At 39.3% G+C, this 18,610-nt stretch overlaps 2 long non-coding RNA genes across 3 annotated transcripts in view; one reads left to right on the top strand and one right to left on the bottom strand.

The window, feature by feature from the left end:
• Positions 1-5,139: 5,139 nt before the first annotated feature.
• LOC111930837 (uncharacterized) lies at positions 5,140-7,811 on the bottom strand. Its single transcript, XR_015288478.1, has 3 exons — positions 6,939-7,811; positions 5,498-5,581; positions 5,140-5,408 (listed from the first exon to the last, which is right to left on the bottom strand). It is a non-coding gene; the product is annotated as an uncharacterized LOC111930837 (long non-coding RNA).
• A 209-nt stretch (positions 7,812-8,020) lies between these two features.
• The window catches only part of LOC147652354 (uncharacterized), a 49,831-nt gene continuing 39,241 nt past the window's right edge, over positions 8,021-18,610 (top strand). Inside the window, exon 1 of one of the 2 annotated variants that reach the window (XR_015288477.1) lies at positions 8,021-8,109. This is a non-coding gene — a long non-coding RNA (uncharacterized LOC147652354). The remainder of the gene's footprint in view (positions 8,110-18,610) is intronic. The other variant, XR_015288476.1, reaches the window with a different exon arrangement.

Raw genomic sequence — 18,610 nt, forward strand, 5'->3', positions numbered from 1 at the left:
CTAGCAAGAAAGTGATCTTTCATTTTGTGGATGCAGAAAAGCTGACATTTCAGAAAAGAGAATTACTGCTTAGTCTTAGAGATACTAGAAATTTGATGACAAAATTGTCCTTAATTCTAGAAAAATTGTGACTGGGGCGGGAAAAATCAGCATATAAATAGTAAGATGTCTGCTCTATTGCTCTTAGATGGGAAAAGTCAGGGTGTAACAATTCAAAGGTGAATGTGGATTTATTGCTGTCTTGAATTGCATTTGGTTACCGGTACCAAGATTACAGGCAGATTGCAGAGTTTACACAAACATCCATAATTTTGGCCTGAATTTCTCTTAACATTTAGGTGCTGCTAATCCTACTAATGTTGAAGGAATCACTTAACCATCCACAGTTTTGAATGTCAGATCATTTGAATCTAAAAAGAAACACAGTTAACACCACCTACAGGAAAGATTGGGGGTTTTTTTGGTGATAAGGCATTGTAGGGTTTTTTGTGTTTTGAGCCAAACAGTGTCAGACAGTTTTTAAACAAAATATTTTTTTTGGGAAAAAACCCTTCCAGTGAATCAGTACTGAATAGAGAGCATATGTCTAAGCTTTTAGAATGTATTTTGGCTTTTATAATTGCATGGATGAGACTAATTATGCCTGTTATACAGAGACAAAAATACTATCTGTCTATATGCAACTTCAGTGCTTCTGTATAGAATTCTGTTCACAAAAAAATGTGAAAAGTAAATTCCAAGGCTTCCTTAAAAATATGGCAATAATTAAACCTCAAGGTTAAATAATATCACTTTCTCCTGTGAGGCAGTGAGGAAAAAGAGAATTCTCCCAGTATTTCTAATACAGAATAATTTGTCTGTGACATTTTCTTTTGGATTATAAAATGAGACCCATGTTCACTGCCTGGAAAAGTAACTCTTGCATGCAGTAGTGACAGTGCTCAAAAGCAAAAAAACCCCAAAACAAAAATCAAAACCAAAAAAACCCCAAACAGACTCTGCCTGTTTTTTTCTGTTTTTCCATCACCTAAGAGTAATAGCAGCCATTTCTTAGAGGGACTCCTTAAAGAGTACAGCAAGGCAGCAAAATGCCAAAATGAAAAAAAAGTGCATGCGTGAGAAACTGCAATGTTTCTAAAATGCATTGAGTTGTTGTGAATTGGATAAATAAATTATGCAAACTACAAACTTAAATTTAAATTATTTTTATTTCCTCAGTTATTCCATAGTTACAGGAGATTGTTACTGGTTGTCCAGCTGACAAAGTCAAAATCAATCTTTTAGACGACCTCAGAAGGAAACATTTATTTTTTTCAATGATGCATTTGTTGTGTTTTTAGCTCTTGCTCAGCCACATGAAAGGAAAGCTTTTAAAGGCAAAATAAAGGAAAATTCTTATGTCACAAGATATTTCTCATCTGCTTTGCCAGAGCCACTGTGCAGTTTGAACCTGGGATCCAGGGACTCAGCTGAGGGGTCAAACCTGGGATCAAACCTGGGATCCAGGGACTCAGCTGAGGGATCAAACCTGGGATCCAGGGACTCAGCTGAGGGGTCAGAGTGCACCAAACCAAAGTGGGGTTTGTGGGAAGTGTCTGATGAAACTACAGCAAATCCCAGAGGTGAAGGAATCTCTGCTTCTGGGCCTGGGAATATCTGGGCTGTAAAACCTCCCAGACCTACTGCAGGAAATCAAATGAAACTGGGGCATGCCTCACTTAGTCCAAGGAAATCTTTCATTCAGATGGTTCATGAGCTTTTATGTATTATTACAGATACTCAGTTGTCTTACTCAGGACTGTTAAGGACTTGGAGTGCTGTTGGATGCCCCCAGATGAAGTTTTAGTCCATCAAGGCATTCAGATGCTGGATGAACTCAATTTCTCTTGGATTGCAGTCACACAATTTGTAGTCTCATGCATCTGATGCAGCAGAGGGCCGGTTTTAGTCTGTAGTTTGCACCTTCTTCGTCTTTCTTCAGTGCTTCCCTTTCCCTGAGAGGCTTTTCTGATGCAATTTTCCAGCCTCTTAGCAGTGATTCAACAGCTCACAACTTGAAGAAAATCTGAGGAGGTAATACATATCATCTTCCAGGGCTGTCCCTTAAATAACTTGAAGGCACACTGCCTTTGTGGCCAGGTCTCCTGGTGACACATGCTGACTGAGATGCTGCTCTACATCTCTGCTTGGATTTTTGATGGGTGCAAAAGGCAACAGGCAGAAAGAGAGAGCAGTTTTATTCTCTGGAGTTCAATTAGGGAATGGACTGTGATCACAGACCTTCCACACCTGCACAAAAGGCTTCAGAAGAAATTTCATTTTGTATCCTCAATCCAGACACCCATATAGAGGATATTTTCAATATTGTGATGTGGACAAGTGTCTCACCATCTTGCTGTGTCCCTCAACATCTTCAAACTAAATCTGGTGGAAGCAAAATTCTGTACCACTCCTGAAAATCAGTGGAAAGGGGAGATTTAATTCTATAGGAATATGCATTCTGGAACTGCTGTGCAGCTGGCTGCAAACCAGTGTGAGATCTGACATTGTTACTTCTCCAGATGTCTGACAGAGAGATTTTGTTTGCTTTAGTTTCTGAAGTAAGAAATTTCACCAGAAGTTTAGAATTTCTACTCTCTTACTCTGGTATCCTATTGTCATTCCAGGGACTGACTGCTGATGTAGCAAACTGTCCTGTAGAACAAGGGAAAAGATCAATCAATCTAAAATTAAAACCACAAAGCATCACGATAGATAAGGTATTTCATTTAGTTTAGTATATAAATTCTGAGATATTATAAAATTTAATATTTCTTTAAAAGTAATGCATGGCACCTCACATAGAGAGAAGTGGCTAAGCAGGTTATTTCAAGGTCTGCAAGCTCAAGCCAATTCTCATTTTTGAAGCTGATTGTCTTTGCTGTTATCTTTAAGCAAGGCCTAATATCTGACATCACTTATCATACCTAAATAAACAAATCATGAAGGCAGTTCAAGGGGGAGCATCAATATCACAGTCATAGAGAAGCTGAATACAAACTGGAGCAGAAGCAGGGGATTCTTTTTCACCACCCTGCCGGTGCAGATAAGCACATTGTGACTAAAGCTGTTTATGTGTAACAGCTACAGATATTTTATTGCTGCAATGGCTGGATGCTGTTATACAACCCCTGACAAAGCTCCTGTCAGGAAATCAAACGAATCCACCAGTTAGCATCAGCTTCACTTGGCCAAACTGGTACTGGATTGACTTGAGAGGGAAGTTGTGTGTGAAAGGCTAGAGAATCATAGAACCATGGAGTCATTTCTATTGGAAAAGATCTCCAAGATCATCGAGTCCAGCTGATAACCCAGCACTGCCAAGTCCAGCATTAAACCATGTCCCTCAGTGTCACATCTACAGGCTTTTAAATGCCTCCAGGAATGGTGACTCAAACACTTCCCTGGCCAGTCTATTCCAGTGCTTGACAACCCTTTCAGTGAATATTGTTTTCCTGATGTCCAATCCAAACTTCCCTTGCTGTAACCTAAGGCCATTTCCTCTCATCCTGTCACTTGTTACTCGGGAGACCAACCCCACCAGGCCACAATCTCCTCTTATGTTCAGTTGTAAAGAGTCATTAAACTCCTAGTCTGCTTTGTTTCCTCAGCCAAATGCTTCTAACTTAAAATCCTAAACCCTCAGCCTTGGAAATGTACCCATGGCAGCAGCTGCTTTAGGAAAACCTCTGTGCATGATGGTGGGATATCTCTGTGAGTAAATAAGGCAGCTCACTTACGAGTTCTTTCCCACTCAAAATTGCTTGCTATAGAGATAGAAGGTTAAATCTGACTTAAATCCTTTGTAAAGACACATTATTTTCATAGTGAACAAAATCCCACGCCAAATGGGTTCATGGGTTAAGGTGATAACAAACAATGCATACATTATCTACCATTTTCTGTGAAGATGTGGTCAGAGCAATAGGATCATCATTGTTAGGCTTTGCATAAACAAGCAAAATGCTAATTTGGATGCAGTACCCATAGCAGTACTTTTCACAAAATGAAAGAGACCCATTAACCAGCATTAGAATTTCCAGAGAAAAACAGGATTGTGAATGTGTAAAACTAGGCACCCTGATTGCTGGAGAAAACATCCTGATTTTTCTTTGGAACTGGATAAAGTACTTTAAATAACTCATTAAGAAAAAAGGAAAAAGGAAAAAAAAAAAAACCCCTGTGGCTAATTACTCTACAAGTAATACAATACTGAGAAGTCCAATTAATTTGAGAGTAAAATTAACTATACAAGCAGCAACCATTAACATTCTAGTTTGAAAAAAATGACATTTTTAGTAGTGGGCCACAAATTGTTTATACAAATACTGTTTTTCATAGAATAACACAGTCTTAAAGCTCCTTGCAACTTCATCGTTTTGCACTGGCATTATTACACTTCCCAAATTTACTCCTACACTGCCAGCTCTATATTGTCCATGTAATAGAAAATAAAGGAATATTTAAAAAAATAATCTGAATTATGAAAGCCAAGGGACAAATACACTGGTGTTTGCAGCATGTCCAGCCGGGTTATGATTCCAGTCCTGTGTCTGATTCCCAGTGAGCCAAAGCAGCAGGTCCCAGGCTTGCCTGACTGGAATAGCTGTGCTCTGCTCTATTGGCTCCAGTGCCCCGAAATCTGCTGCAGAACCAAGCTCAGGACACAATCCAGCACCAGGCTCTTCACAGGCTGCTGGGGTTTTTGCTTGCTTTTATTTCAGATGGAGTTTTCAAGAGGGACCAACACCTAAATCGTTAGAATCTTTGCCCAGAATGTCTAACATCTTAAGCTAGGTCCCAGTGAATGTGTTTTTTTACTTATTAATATTGACTGTGTTCTTTGCAAGCAATAGTGAGGGGGGAAAAAAAGGCAATACAAATTAAAGTTGTTCCACACCTGAGGAAGAATAGTGTTCTCATAGCCTAGATAAATTTTAGATGGAATGTGTTTTCTGTACCTGTAGTTCATTTACACCAAGCATTTAAGCTCTGAATGAAAATCAGCTTGAAAACCCTTGCAAATATTGCCAAGGATTTAATTAGTCAGAGCATACAAGGAAAAGACATCATGGGAACAAAGCATCAAAATACCATGAAACATGAAGATTTTTGAATCTTTATTGTAGCCTCAAAACGCTGGCAGTACTGAATTCACTGCCAGAATTGTCACCATATTCCCCACCCTCAGTTCCTCCTGCTTCCATCGCTCCTTGTGCTGCACTCAGTCTTGAAAGGAAAAAATTAAACAGTACAAGCTTGATGACTTTCTATCAGAGCAAAGCTTATCTAAACTAGCAGTTGTGTAGTCAGAGGCAATGGTGTGCTGCTTTCCTGCTTGTGGACAACTTCATCTCATGGAAAATGGCCTGAGGAAGAAAATGGTTCATTGTAAACATCTTATTACCAGATGAAAGGAAGAACATAAAGATCTAAATGTAATATCTAAACAGCTTACCCAAAGCCAGCAGTGGTGTCTGGCAAGTCTGTGTAGTCTGTTATCTCTCACGATCATTTTGAGAGGTTTTAAAAGCATGATAAACTAAAAAGAAATGAAAAAACCTGCAGTCAACATTCTTAGAAAGCAAGTGCCCATTTCTGCTAACCAACCTGGTAAAGAATATTAGGTAACAAGCTTAGCACTTGGGTAAATTCCCTGGCATCAACAGGATTTTATTTGCTTATAACTGGGTTGATTTTGGCCCTCTGGTATGTAATAAACACAGATTAAGTGCAAATGGAGAACTTCCTGCTGCATTGCACACAAAAAAAGCGATTCAGGAGCTCACATTCAGCAAAAGCATTCACAGTGAATGCTGAATCTTTTCAGCTTCTACAAAGAATAAATTGTGCTCTATCAACACATTCAGCATGCTCTTAATTCCTTCTGAACAGGTCAGACACAAAGAAGTACCAAATAGGATGGTTTAGATTTATTTTTCCCCTGCATTTACAAAAAAAAAGGTCAATTAGAAGCAACCTAGCAGGGGCACTGATACTGGATTCTGCCTGCAAAACTCATTTCACACACATGAAATGAACACTTCTGTTCATACAAAGAACTGACAGAAACATTTCCCCACAATACTGGAAGATCACAAAGATGAAAAGGTAAAAAAAACCCCAAATGGGTTTTTTGTTTTTGGTCTTCAGCACTATCCATCACTCTTTCTCAGGGAACCTTACACTTTAGTCATGCTGTTTGACCCATTATCACCTTCTCAGTGAACATTTGCATCCATTAATATTGGTTTTTTAATGCCAATGATTTTTTAATGCACCCTAGAATGCACATTCCCTCCTTGACTTGTTTTTCATGCACCCTTTGAGCTTGGAAATGTATGCACTTAAAGTTAGTCCCAGCACACCTGAGGGTGTCATACAGAATCTTTAGCCCCCCACATTAGTTCATGGTCATGTCAACAAAATGAACAATGAGAAGATAAATATTCATTCAGGAAGAATGTCATTAGTGCTGAATGTATCTCCTCATGTTTATGTATGAATAGATTTAAGAGTTAATATTTGTATCACCTTATTTTTATTTACTTCTCAAGTTTCTTTTCAACTAAAATTAAATGTTCACCCTATGAATTTCTGATAAAAAACAGAGGACAGATACAGAATGTTTTCATCTGGAAAATCATTGCTCAGCCTTCGAGTGACAAACAGCAAATGTCTGTCTAAATGCAATTACACATCAATCTTGCCTTAATCTTACATCTCACTGATTTTTTTGTGGACCTGCACACTCCATTCACACCAAGAGATCATGATTTGCTCATTTGTCAGACACACAACTCTAGTGTGCTGCTACATTTTCTGGGTTTGAGTCTTGCAATAATTCAGAGGCAAAAGCAGCACAAAAGTTGCCATTAAAGCAAAACAGAAAACTTCACCCATTTATCCACGCTGAAGTCACTTTGCTCCATGGCAGTCCTGACATGGCCCTCAGCTGTAACCAGCAGAGCTGCTGGAGCCAGGCAGGGGAGCTCCCACCAAAGCCACTCTGGCACTGCCCTCCTCAGCCAGGCTCAGCATTCCCTCTGCCCATCCCTTCTTCTGGCTCCAGCTTCACCCCCAATTTCCCTCCCTCCCTCCCCTCACAGGGCAAAGAACAGGGAATATGCGTTGTAGTCAGTTCATCAGTTTGGGTTTTTTAGCTGCAGGTATCAGAAATACTAAATAATCTTGAAAAAATATTTTCCATGAAAATCAACAAAGAAAAGAGGCCCCATCTAGTTGTGTTTTATAGAAAATTTGGCATTATATTTGGACTGCAGACCTGAACTAAATTATTTTCAAAAATCCCTGGTGTTTTTAGTGTTATATGATTTTTTAAAGGGTCTCAGGAAAAGCAATAGTTAATCACTTTAAGAGTCCAAACAATTCTATCTTTACATCTTGCTTTACGTGTCTCTGTAGCTTTAGACTCTTTTGTCCTTCATACTTAGAGTTTTTCTCCTCTGTAGAGTCTGGAAAAGTGAACATAAATCACCAGTGGATTTCCTGGGCTGACCTACGGACTTAAGCTCAGAAATTGTAAGATTCTTAAAAACAGTGAGCTCTTTGTTAGACCAAACATAAAACTAAAAATAAAAACCCCCCAGTCTTTAGTCTCTCCAAAGCTCTGTGAGTATTTCACACTCTGGTGTCTGGGAACAGATATCTGTGTCTGCCCTGTGCTGCCCTCCTGTTGTAGGGAGATGATTCAGGTGAGCAGCACAGATTGCACAGACTGAGCCCTGCAGAGGGCAGTTCTGGGATGGGGTGGAGCTGACAGAGCACAGGTGTGGGCACTTGGCTGGGATGGGGCAGAGCACAGGTGTGGGCACTTGGCTGGGATGGGGCAGAGCCCAGGTGTGGGCACTTGGCTGGGATGGGGCAGAGCACAGGTGTGGGCACTTGGCTGGGATGGGGCAGAGCCCAGGTGTGGGCACTTGGCTGGGATGACACACACCTGCAGCTTGGCACCTCAATCACTCCCCTTCCCCTCACTCCTGCAAGCGGAGACGCTGCAGAGCACCTCACAAGTTCTTTTGTCAGGGAATTGGAGAGAGAGAAAATAAGGTTAGTGACTTTGATTAATATCTGTTTTTCTGCCCATATTTCACTGTGTTCTTCAGGTATTGCTTTTATAATCCTGGGAGTTTCAGAGTGCACAATGACTGGAGTTTGTTTCTTGGCTAATACCACAACTGATGTTGTTTGAAAATGTGATGAGGTAGCTTAGAAAACTTAATAAACTTAGAAACCTTTGAAAACTAGTGGATAAAGTAGTTAGTATATAAAACTTCATAAAACTTGTCTATTCTGTGTGCACAAAAAAACCCAAAAAACACAGGTCTTCACTTCTTTTTTCTTTTTAATTTCTAAATACTTTTTAATTTACATCTGATACACTTATGAAACTGTAATTTCCTGAATTACTGCACTGACAGGAAGCTGTACAGAGCTATACTGCTAATCTTAACAGGGTGATGACCCCCTTATTTGTGCTTTTTATTGTCCCATCCTATGAAAGAAAAATAGGAGATGTTTGCCCACAGCCCTTTAGAGGTTTTTTCTGAGTTTCTGATGAGTACAGACGTACAAAATGAATTTAAGTCTTTAAGTGCTTTAAGATAAGTATGTACATCCAAATTGTTATCCTATTGTGAGAGAGAGCCTTATATTTTCCTGTGGTTCCTCCCCTCTAAAAAGCTCTCTTTTTAAGCTCTCTGGAGTTGTTGTATTTGCCTTCAAAGCCTGTGATTGTGGCTGCTTCCAGGGAAAAAGCTCAAGGAGGGTTCAGGTTCTTTAATCGTTGCAGATGCACAGCTGCTCCTCATTAGAGGGCTCCTAGTGGTGATATTGTTATTCTGTACTGCTCAGGAGAGCTTAGCTAGGATTGCTTGGACAATTAATTTGGAAGTAATGGAATATTGCTGCAGTACAGCATAGAGTTTTAAACTGTGTAAACTTTTAATCCATGTGCAAAACTATGTCACAATTCTCTACTCCTGCTTCTGTATTGCTGCATTTATGATATAATAAATTGTGAAATCAGAGCCACTATTCTAGTGAAACAAATAGGATTGGAAGGTTTTTTGGAGATAGAGACTTAATGCTGCTGCTGCACATAAAAGTAACCATTTATTAGTATGCTCTGGGGTGTCTGCTTTGGGCTTTCCAGTGCCAAAAGGTGTGGAGACTTTCTCAGCCTGTGGGGTTTTCTTTATGGGCCTGTACATGCCTTCATCAGCTGACTCAAAATGCAGAAGAGAGCAGTTAAAGTTGTTATTAGTTATTATTAGCCTGCTTTAATAAAGCCTTGTTGTTCTGGTGGGGTCCAAGGGGTCTGATATGGAGGTACCAGTGGAAGCAGGTGTGGGCTGGACAAACATCTCATGCTTGGGTCTCCTGCTGTCACAGCTTATGAAGCTGTTCCTTGGCTTCTCATTGACTGCTCACAGACGAAGGTGCAGCTTTCAGTAATAATTTTTATCTAATCAGGCAGTGATTGCTTTCTGGAGACAGGGGCTGTGAGCTCAGCCCTCTCTGTGCGGGTTTTATGGGGGCTGTGATTCACTGATTATTGGTGGCTTCAGCAGGTCCCTTCCATCTCCTCCTTTCTCTCCTTTCAAAGGCTTCCCTTGGCTTTTCTGCCTTGGACTATCTATGTTTTCTGTACTTTATAAATATATATATGTATAATATAAAGTTTATATGTGTGTATATATGTAGTATAAAGTATGCAGGTCTGTAATTAAATTAATATTGTTGAAGTGTATGAGCATTTTCATTTCATTCTTGAGTACCTTTTCTACATGACCCTAAAAGATTATTTGCTGTAATTATTAGAAGATGAAGTTACTGTAAAACTTTGTGAATGCTGAGTCAGGCTCTCTTTAATTTTTTTGTGTATCAGAGTTAAAGAATGTGAAAACATTTCTCCAGACATGTAGGCTTCCTCATGAGCCAAGAGCAGTATTCCACACTGAGTAGTACATGAATTCTAGAAGAGATATCCTTGTGCTATTTAAGGCATAAATCCATTTTGGAGGATTCCTTATAACGCTGAGCAGCTGTGAGACACAATTCCCACTCCTGGGGAAATAATGCAGGACTTGGCCTAGAACCTCTGCCAAATCAGTGTGCAAAATACAGAGGACAGACATAAAATTCCAAACTCAGCAGACTTAGACTGTCTTCTCAGATTTTTTAAGCCTGATGGACAAAATTATTAATAAGTGTATTGAATTCTTCTATTGCATCTTTAATCAGTTACAGATTTTCCCATGTAAAATTCTTAAATCTAGCTGTTGGTATTAAAAGCTGGGCAAGAAGGAATGGTTTGTGTGCTCCAGCTTGGAAAATTATTCAGTCACTTCATGTATTTTTTCCCTTTTTTCTCAAACTGAGATTGTGTTATGTTCTGACAATGAATTGTTTTTTTAAAATATAAATACTGATTGCTATTAAATGGTAACACTTTAAAACAAACTCTGAGCAAATCATTAAACAAATCAACATAAGGCCTATGAGCACTCTTCCAGATTCACAGTACTTTAGTTTAAATTTTAAGAAACCCCCTCTCTTCCAACATAGGATGATACTGATGTCCTTTTTTTAATTCACTGTTACCTCAGGAAAGTCTTTCAAAGCCTGCCTGAGACAGACACCATACAGAATCTCACTTCAAGTTTAAAAAAATTAGATTAGTATTTCAGCTGAAAGCTTAATAATTTCAGTTGTGAACTCAAAACATTTCTACTAAACCTGGAATGTATTTTCAAAAACAAATAATTTGTCTTTTTGCTGGGATGGTTCCCACAAAGCTGAGCCCTGCAGAGGGCAGTTCTGGGGTGGAGCTGGCAGAGGCCATGTGTGAGCACTTGGCTGGGATGGGACACACCTGCAGCCTGGCAGCTCCATCACTCCTGCAGGCTGAGACCCTTTTTGGAAATGTTATTGGTTATGCACTACTTAGAAGGGTTTGCAAAACTCATTTTACTGAATATAAGTTACAATTAGATATGTGATTGTAAGAAAACGTCAATAATTAAATCTCGTGTGACTCCAGTTCTCTTTCCCTGGGTAGTGCAGTCTGTGATTTTTCTCTGGGATGTTCATGAAGGATTTCCTTTGGGGGATATCTCATCATCCTTGTGTCTGAGAGCAAGAAGTTATATAAGCCTGCAGAGCAGAGTTCAAGCAGGCTGCTGGGAAATACTCATTGACTCAGTTTCTTTTAAGTTCTTGATTTATCTCTTTAAGTGCCTGGAAAAATAATTCAGATGCAAACTCTGCTTCCCTTGAGAGGTGTGGGGTTTTTTGCTGGGTTTTCAAGTGAATTAGGAAGGCAGAAAATGGCTCATGCAAGTCAGTAACTCACTGCAGACTGGCATTGTGGTTTTTTCCTTAAGATAACAAAAATGCACTTTTCTGGAAGACAAGCTTTTGTTTGCCTAAAAGTTATGGATTGGATATGAGAATCATTTGAAGAAACTCTGCATCCTGCTTAACAGAACAGTTACTTAAACCCTTTCTGGCATCAGAGTCTGAATTTGTGTTGCTGTGGAGAGGATTAAATCTTTCAAAGGGGAAAGCAAAATCCCTAAAGAAGAAATATTGATATATCAACTTAAAATAATTTCCAGATATTTCTTCAGAAGTCCTATATAGCAGAGCTTAAAGAATGTCATTAGGAATGGTATGTAACTGCAAATGGAAATGCTCCTGCAGTAGCACAGTAATGGGGAAGGAATGGGAATGAATGTGGGTGAAGAAATTAGTTTAGTCCTCCTAGAAAAATGGGGAGAAACAAATGGATCCCTTCAAAGCTATGAAGAGACACTGGGAAAAGTTCTTCTTTCACCTGGTGAGGTACTCCTGGAGGAAAAGCTTCTCAAGAGAAGTGTAATTTCAGCATAACCTCTGAGTCACGTATTTGAGCCCCCTCTATGTAAAACTCGGCAAATCTCTTCCTACAGGCAAGTCTGAGCCCATGAAATAGCTGGACAAAATTCACCTGTTTAGAAGTGGCCAGGAAGGACTAACCCAAGAAGAAAGTGTATCTCTCAGCTGAATTGAGCTCTGGATATAAATTTAGAGAATGGCTTCCTTGTTTCAATGGAGAAATGGGCATTTAGTGCCAAATTGTCATGAACTTCAGGGAAATTTAGATATTTCTCTCCTTTTAGTCATGCAGTTGTAAAATTTTATGAGTAATAATATAAGAATGAATAGTGTAAGAATATGGAGCTTACAAGATCTATGTAAGATATTATCCTTGCCTCTAAAAGTTGACAATCTAAATTAAACTGGCACAACTTGGGGATAAATATCTTGAGTTGAGATCTGAGCACAGAAGTGGTTGATGGAGGTGTGTGTGTCTTTGTTGCATTGGTGTTTATTTGATTTAGTTTGTTTTGTGTGCTTTGTTTTTAAATAGCTGGGGGGAAAGTGAAAGTAAAAAAGATGGTGGGAAAAATACTCTAGACTAATCAATTTAGTAAGTGATTCAGAATCAGCCCAGTCTTTTTTCTTTGTCTGATTGTGGATTTTTGTGTTTGGTTGTGTTTTATTGTTGTTGTTGGGGTAGAGGACAAGCTGTGATTCTGTGAGGAAGGAAGAAAAGCGAGGAGCAGAAGTATCAGCAAAAAGAAGGTTGCTGGATTACCTCAGGGAACACTATAAATGCTCTAGAAACAAACTACAGCATCTCTGCTTCAGCTCACCAGAAGAATGGGTCCCTTTAGAAAAAAAGGATGAAAGAAATTATTCAGATATCTATGTATTTTTGTTCATCTCTGTCTAGCACTGATTTAAAATATTTCTACTGTTTGGAGAGGTTATTACAAGATGAAGCTTGAATCTTGGGTGGAATATTTTCAGTGCTGAAATCAATGGATGGCCAGTTGCTGTTGTCTCATTCTGTTCAGAGCTGTAGCAGGTTATTAAGGTAATTCTCTATTAAAAGTGTGTAAAATGTCTGAGATTAAGAGCAGCTGTTAATGAGCAATGAAGGCAGATGTAAGACTGGCAAAGTCAGGAAGAACAGGCTGGTTGCTCTCTTCATCTTTTTCCCTATTTTGAGGTAGTACTGACTCACCCACAGAGTGGCATGCATCTCCCTAGAATCCTTAAAACTCGATTGGGCATCAGCAGTGATGTTAGCACAGTAAGGATGAAAAGAATCATAGCTCTGTACAGGCTGCCAAATAAATGAAACTTAGTGAAAAGTAGCAGGAACAGTGAAAAACCATGCTGAAAAACCCCAGTTGTCCAGTAGAAATATCTGGAAAGCACTCTGTATATCTGTATCTGTTTCTATACATTCCCTGCTTTCAAAATTTGACATCTATATAGCTTTTTTTCCCTTATGTACATCCTTGTGGTTTTTATTGCAAGGGAATCTGTGTAAAAGGAAGACCTGCATTTCTGAATTAATGTTTTCCCTTTTGCTTCAAAATCCTTACTATTTTGAGTATCTTCAAGTGTTTAGAAATTGTTTTAGATAGAAACATAACCACGCAATGACTCAACTACCATGACTCAATGGCATCTCTTAATTCAGTGAGTCAGACTCTTCATCCTGCAGAGCAACATCTCAGATGATTTCTGAAAGGACATTTGCAAAGGCAGCTGTTCAGAGCGTAGCTCAAAATGTTTTAGTTAATGTGTGCAGATGCTGCACCAAGCCACATACAGACAAGACTTACTGTTTTAATTTTGTACCCATATTCTTCTTTTAAAGAGTACTGAGGAGATTTTATTTTCCCCTTATATGATTTTATATCAGAAGTTTTTAGAGCTGAAATGGTGGCAAGAGTCTGAGTTTCTCTTTGCTGCTTTGTAAATATGAACTTTGAGGATTTAAATGGTCAAGTAGGTTTTTCTCAGGCAATTAAGTTGTCAAATTGGCTCTCAACTATTGGAGAGTGTTGACAGTCTGACAGATTCCTCAATAGACCACAGAAATGTTGGTGTCTCTCTGCAAACAAGTGATGCTAAAATAATCCTATAAATAATAAAGATATAATCCTAATAAAATAATAAACAATTACATTATATTATTTATCCTATATATGTATTTATCCTACATACATTATATTTTTTATCCAAGGATTTGGTTGCTTAGGTGCATTAGATTCATTGGTTTCAATTTTATGCTTGCCAGTGCTTTCAGTAACAGGAGAGGTCTGGTATCTGACTTTTCTTCAGCACCAGACTGGACATTTTGTGTCCAGTACTTTGTGATGAGTTCTCCAGTCAGCAGGAAGATGCACTGGCTTATTCTGGGTTTTTTTTCTCTTCTCCATATGAATGATTCAGCAGAGAGAAATCACAATTTCTCATCTCTCCATGTGATGGGTACCAAGGAGCAGCACTGACTCATGTTATCAGTGTCTTGTTAACATTTAGAGATATTGACTACATGCACTGATGTACTGGAGCAGAAGTTCTGTGCTTCCCATTCACAGAAAACAAGCAATAGGTCCTAAAAGCATCCTTTGGAGTGAGGGGTACAAGCAGGAAATCTGTATGTGTGTATTATACAGGGAATAGTGTATCCAGATTGCACAGGAGAAGTCAGGGACTGTTACTCTGCCAGGAGTCTTGGAATAAACTCCTCAGCTGATGAGCCCTGTTGCTGGCCAAAGGATGGGCTGAGATTAAACCTTCTGAGATTATGGCTAGAGTATGTGCTTAGAATTCTATACATCACAAACTTCTCTAAACAGATCCAAATTCCTAAACATTGTTAAAAAAGTTATTAGGATGTTTATAGCTGTCCCTGTCTAAAGGTTAGTTTTGCACAAGTCATATAATGCAAACAATTCTCTCCTGTTATTCTTGAGACAGAGATTGCCTTAATTAAACAAGAACATGTACTCAGTCTCTTCACAGCTTTCTGTCTTTCACTGAGGACTGGGATTTAAGAAACAGAACATATTTTTCAAGCTTCATTTTTAAAAAGCTTTTCTGAGCTTTACTAGACCTGTTTTTCAAATTCTGTGGCAAAGACCTGAGGATTGTGAGACCTTTAGTGTAAGCCAGCCTATTTTAACCCCTTGTGAGAAGGTGCAGGGAGTAATTGAACGTAAAGAAGAAGATGCTGAGGGGATCATCTTTCTGTTCTGTTTGATTGACACTGTGGATACTGGGACCTGACTTTGCTCAGTTTCCCATTGAGAGATCATCAGAAAATCCTTAAAAAGAAACAACAGCAGAATTTTAGCTTCAAGCAGTGAGGAGATGTGTTTTGTCAGATATGAGAACACAAAAAGGAATGGGGAGGGGGAAAAGCTTCATCTCTCCCCATCTTCTTTTGCATTAATTTCTAAGTAGTGCTTACAGTAGAGTCTGAGTTACTGAAAGGTGCAGCCTGAATGACACTGGAACTGGGTGGCTCCAAGGCTCCATCTGATTAGTTTCCCCATTACCTCTGGATGTGACTGACTCAGTCCTTAAGTTTTAGTGCTGCCACAGGGGTTTTTTAATGTTGGCTCTAGCCAGGTCTGCTGCCTGTTGCTGTTCTGAATTTGGCAGTTCATTCAGAGGAGCAAATGGTGCTCCTGCTGTCATCAGAGACAGGTTCTTTCAGGTCAGTAAAAACAAAAACTGCTCAAGGTAGTTAAACTTGACTTTTTCTCCTTGTAGCCTGTTCCAGCAGCGCTCTAAGCCTACCCAGCAGATGTGAATTGCTAAGCAAGGCTCAGGAGAGGCAGGTGTTTTCTTTCAGTCAGAGTTTCTAGAAACGTTCAGCTTATCCTGAAATAACTTTCTTTGAGCACATCTATTTAGGGGGTGAGAGACTAGAGAAAATGTCTGGAGTGCCTGTGAGTAGTAATGAACTATTTATCCCTGAGTCCTAATGCCCTTACTAGAAAGAGCTGGTCTTTGTGATCTGCAGCTCTTCTGACAGACAGAGAGAAGAGGAAATATTTTACACAAAGGAAACAGGAAAATGGTAATTGTGAATACCTTATAGCACCTCTAAAATGCACCTTTTAGAATCTAGGCATCATTTTTCCTGGTTATTTCTGAGTTTAGTTAAGTGTAGGTATTTGCAAAAACAACATAAATTCTTCTCCCCTCATCTCTTCCTCCTGCAGTGTCATGCACTTCAATAAATTCCATTTCAGTCATGATCTATCAGGGATGCCAGCTAGAGATGTGAAGTCATCAAACACTGCTTTTCATAGGGCTGTGCTTTGGATCCCGTTTGAGGAGTTAGCAGAAAGGGGAAGGAAGTGGATTTTTGAGAACAAGAACTCTAACTCTGCTTTTCTGCTGAAAATGAAGCCTTTTAGCCAAAGGGTTTCTGTTTACTCTTTAACTTGAAGGAGTTAAATTTTCATGCACTTCTGAACTCTGCATGCAGTCCCACTGACTTGCTGACACATGTACTTGGAGCTAGGAGTGAATAAGCTTAAAGATACAAACCTGCAACAAACTAAAGCTTTTTAAGAACATAAGGCCTGTCCTGATAAGGGGAGAAATAATTTGTAGTTTCTTTACACACATTTATCACGAATTAACATTTCTATGGCTGGAGGATTCATAAACTTTAAATTCTTGAACTGGACTATTATTCTTGCTGTAATAATGTTATGGTGGTATTTTGCTCATGTGGTAAATTATGAGGTAGAATTTTGATTTTGGTCCAATTTAGTGATTGTAATTAAAGATGTTAGAAGCTGATGTGGAATGAACTCTGAGAAAACAGATGCTCAGCCTGTGGGTTAAAGAAAAAAAAAAGGGTTGTTCTGTCAGTTGTTTTTTTTACTGTTTCTCTGTTAAGTTTCTTTTTCTAAACATGAGAGTGTGAGAAGTGCAACAAAGAGCAGCTGCCTCTGGCTTGAAAAAGCCTTTACATTTCCAGAGCTCAGCTTGCTTCAGGAAGGGCTGCAAAATAGTGCAAGCTAAGTACTAGCTCCAGAGACCCTGTTAATTTCTAAAGAATTGTAAAAGATTGTATCATATTGTCTTACTTACTGTTGTCACAATAGTAGGGGCAGTAGGTCAGAAGGAGGAAATGAAATGTATAAAGATGTGGGAAAACCACATGGATGGAATAGCTTGGTACAGCCTTTTCCCTCCCTTCCAGAATGTGGAATGAAGATTTTTCTGATCCATCTGCCATAGCCTCAGTAGTGGGATATAACTGGGTGGTAATTATTGATAATTATTGATAAATATTGATAACAGAGGGAGATTGTCACTATTTGCATTCCAAAAGTGCAGCTGGGATCTACCTCTTCCTTCTTCATGTTCTGGAAGTCTAGCAGGAAAACAGAATTACACATGCATTATAATACCAATCAGAGCTCAGAAAAATGAATTGAAAATACTATGGGAGGAAGGGTTTGGGGTCTTCTTTGTTTTAAAAGAACAAAAATTGAACCATGGAGCTGATGTGGTCCAACAGACTGTAGAAGTTAGAATGAGAAGACAATAGTTAGAGGCAAGGAAGAGTATGTGCACACTAATTTCATAGCCTGTGTGACAGGAGTTTGTTTTAGTACCCTGAGGGCAGACTGGTATTTTCCAAGTTCATCAATAACTTTTCTCTGACTGCTCTGCACGGCATTGCTTAGCAGATTACTGTTCTGCACATTTAGCACCAACCAAAAATACTGCAATGACTTTGCTGCTCTTAAATCGAGGGAAATAAACTGCTGATGTATAGCCCTGGGAACATTCTATAAGAGCATTTGATATCCACAGTGAGAAGCTGCATTTGAACTATTATGCACCTAAAATCAAATATAGTAGGAATTCAAATGAATGAAGGCAGCAGTTGAAAATGATATGTGGCTCAATGTGAGCATGTTCTCTAATTTGAAAATGTTTTATTAGAAGTAGCAGGAGGGTAAATCCTGTGTGGGATGTGGCATATGTCTTTACTGAGATTCAGCTCTGCTGTCAGGATGATGAAGTACCTGTTCCCCAGGTGTGTGTGTGTTGTAAGCTCAGCTGGTGATTTGCTGAGTGAGACCTTTCACCCTCTGCACAGTGCAGGGAGAACACCCCTGGCCTTCATCTCCAGGGCAGCACAGAGGGAGCTGTGGAGAAGGGGATTCATTGGGGTCAGCTCGCTCTGGGGTGCAGAGCTGCAGCTCAGGGAAGGGAAGCAGGGTCACTGGACACACAGAATCCTGAGGGGGTAACAAAATGCTCTTGCTGTGTACACAACCTATCATTTTTAAGTGCCCTCAGTTTGGAGGATCTCAGCATCTTTGTACTTAACAAATAGAATTAAAATGAACAAATTGAAACAAAATCCCCCAAACAAAACAATAAAAACCACTCCAAAAGTCACATTAGTTCAAATATGTTTTTGAGTTGTGGCAGTAAAATTTAGGCTAGCTCTAATGCTGTCTGTGTTGAGAATTGAGAAATCCTTCCTTTGGGCTGGCACATGACTGGAATTAGACTCTCTTTTCTCCTACAGTGGTGGCTTTTGCCCCAGAGTCTCCTGCCCAGAGCTGCAGAGTTAGCTATTGGTGTGACTGATCAAAATGTGGAACTGATTTCTCAAAACCCTTGTCTCTGCAGTTTACACAAGAAATTGGATTAA

This window comes from Cyanistes caeruleus, chromosome 6 (assembly GCF_971803275.1).
Source record: "Cyanistes caeruleus chromosome 6, bCyaCae1.hap1.1, whole genome shotgun sequence".
Taxonomy (NCBI): Eukaryota; Metazoa; Chordata; class Aves; order Passeriformes; family Paridae; genus Cyanistes; species Cyanistes caeruleus.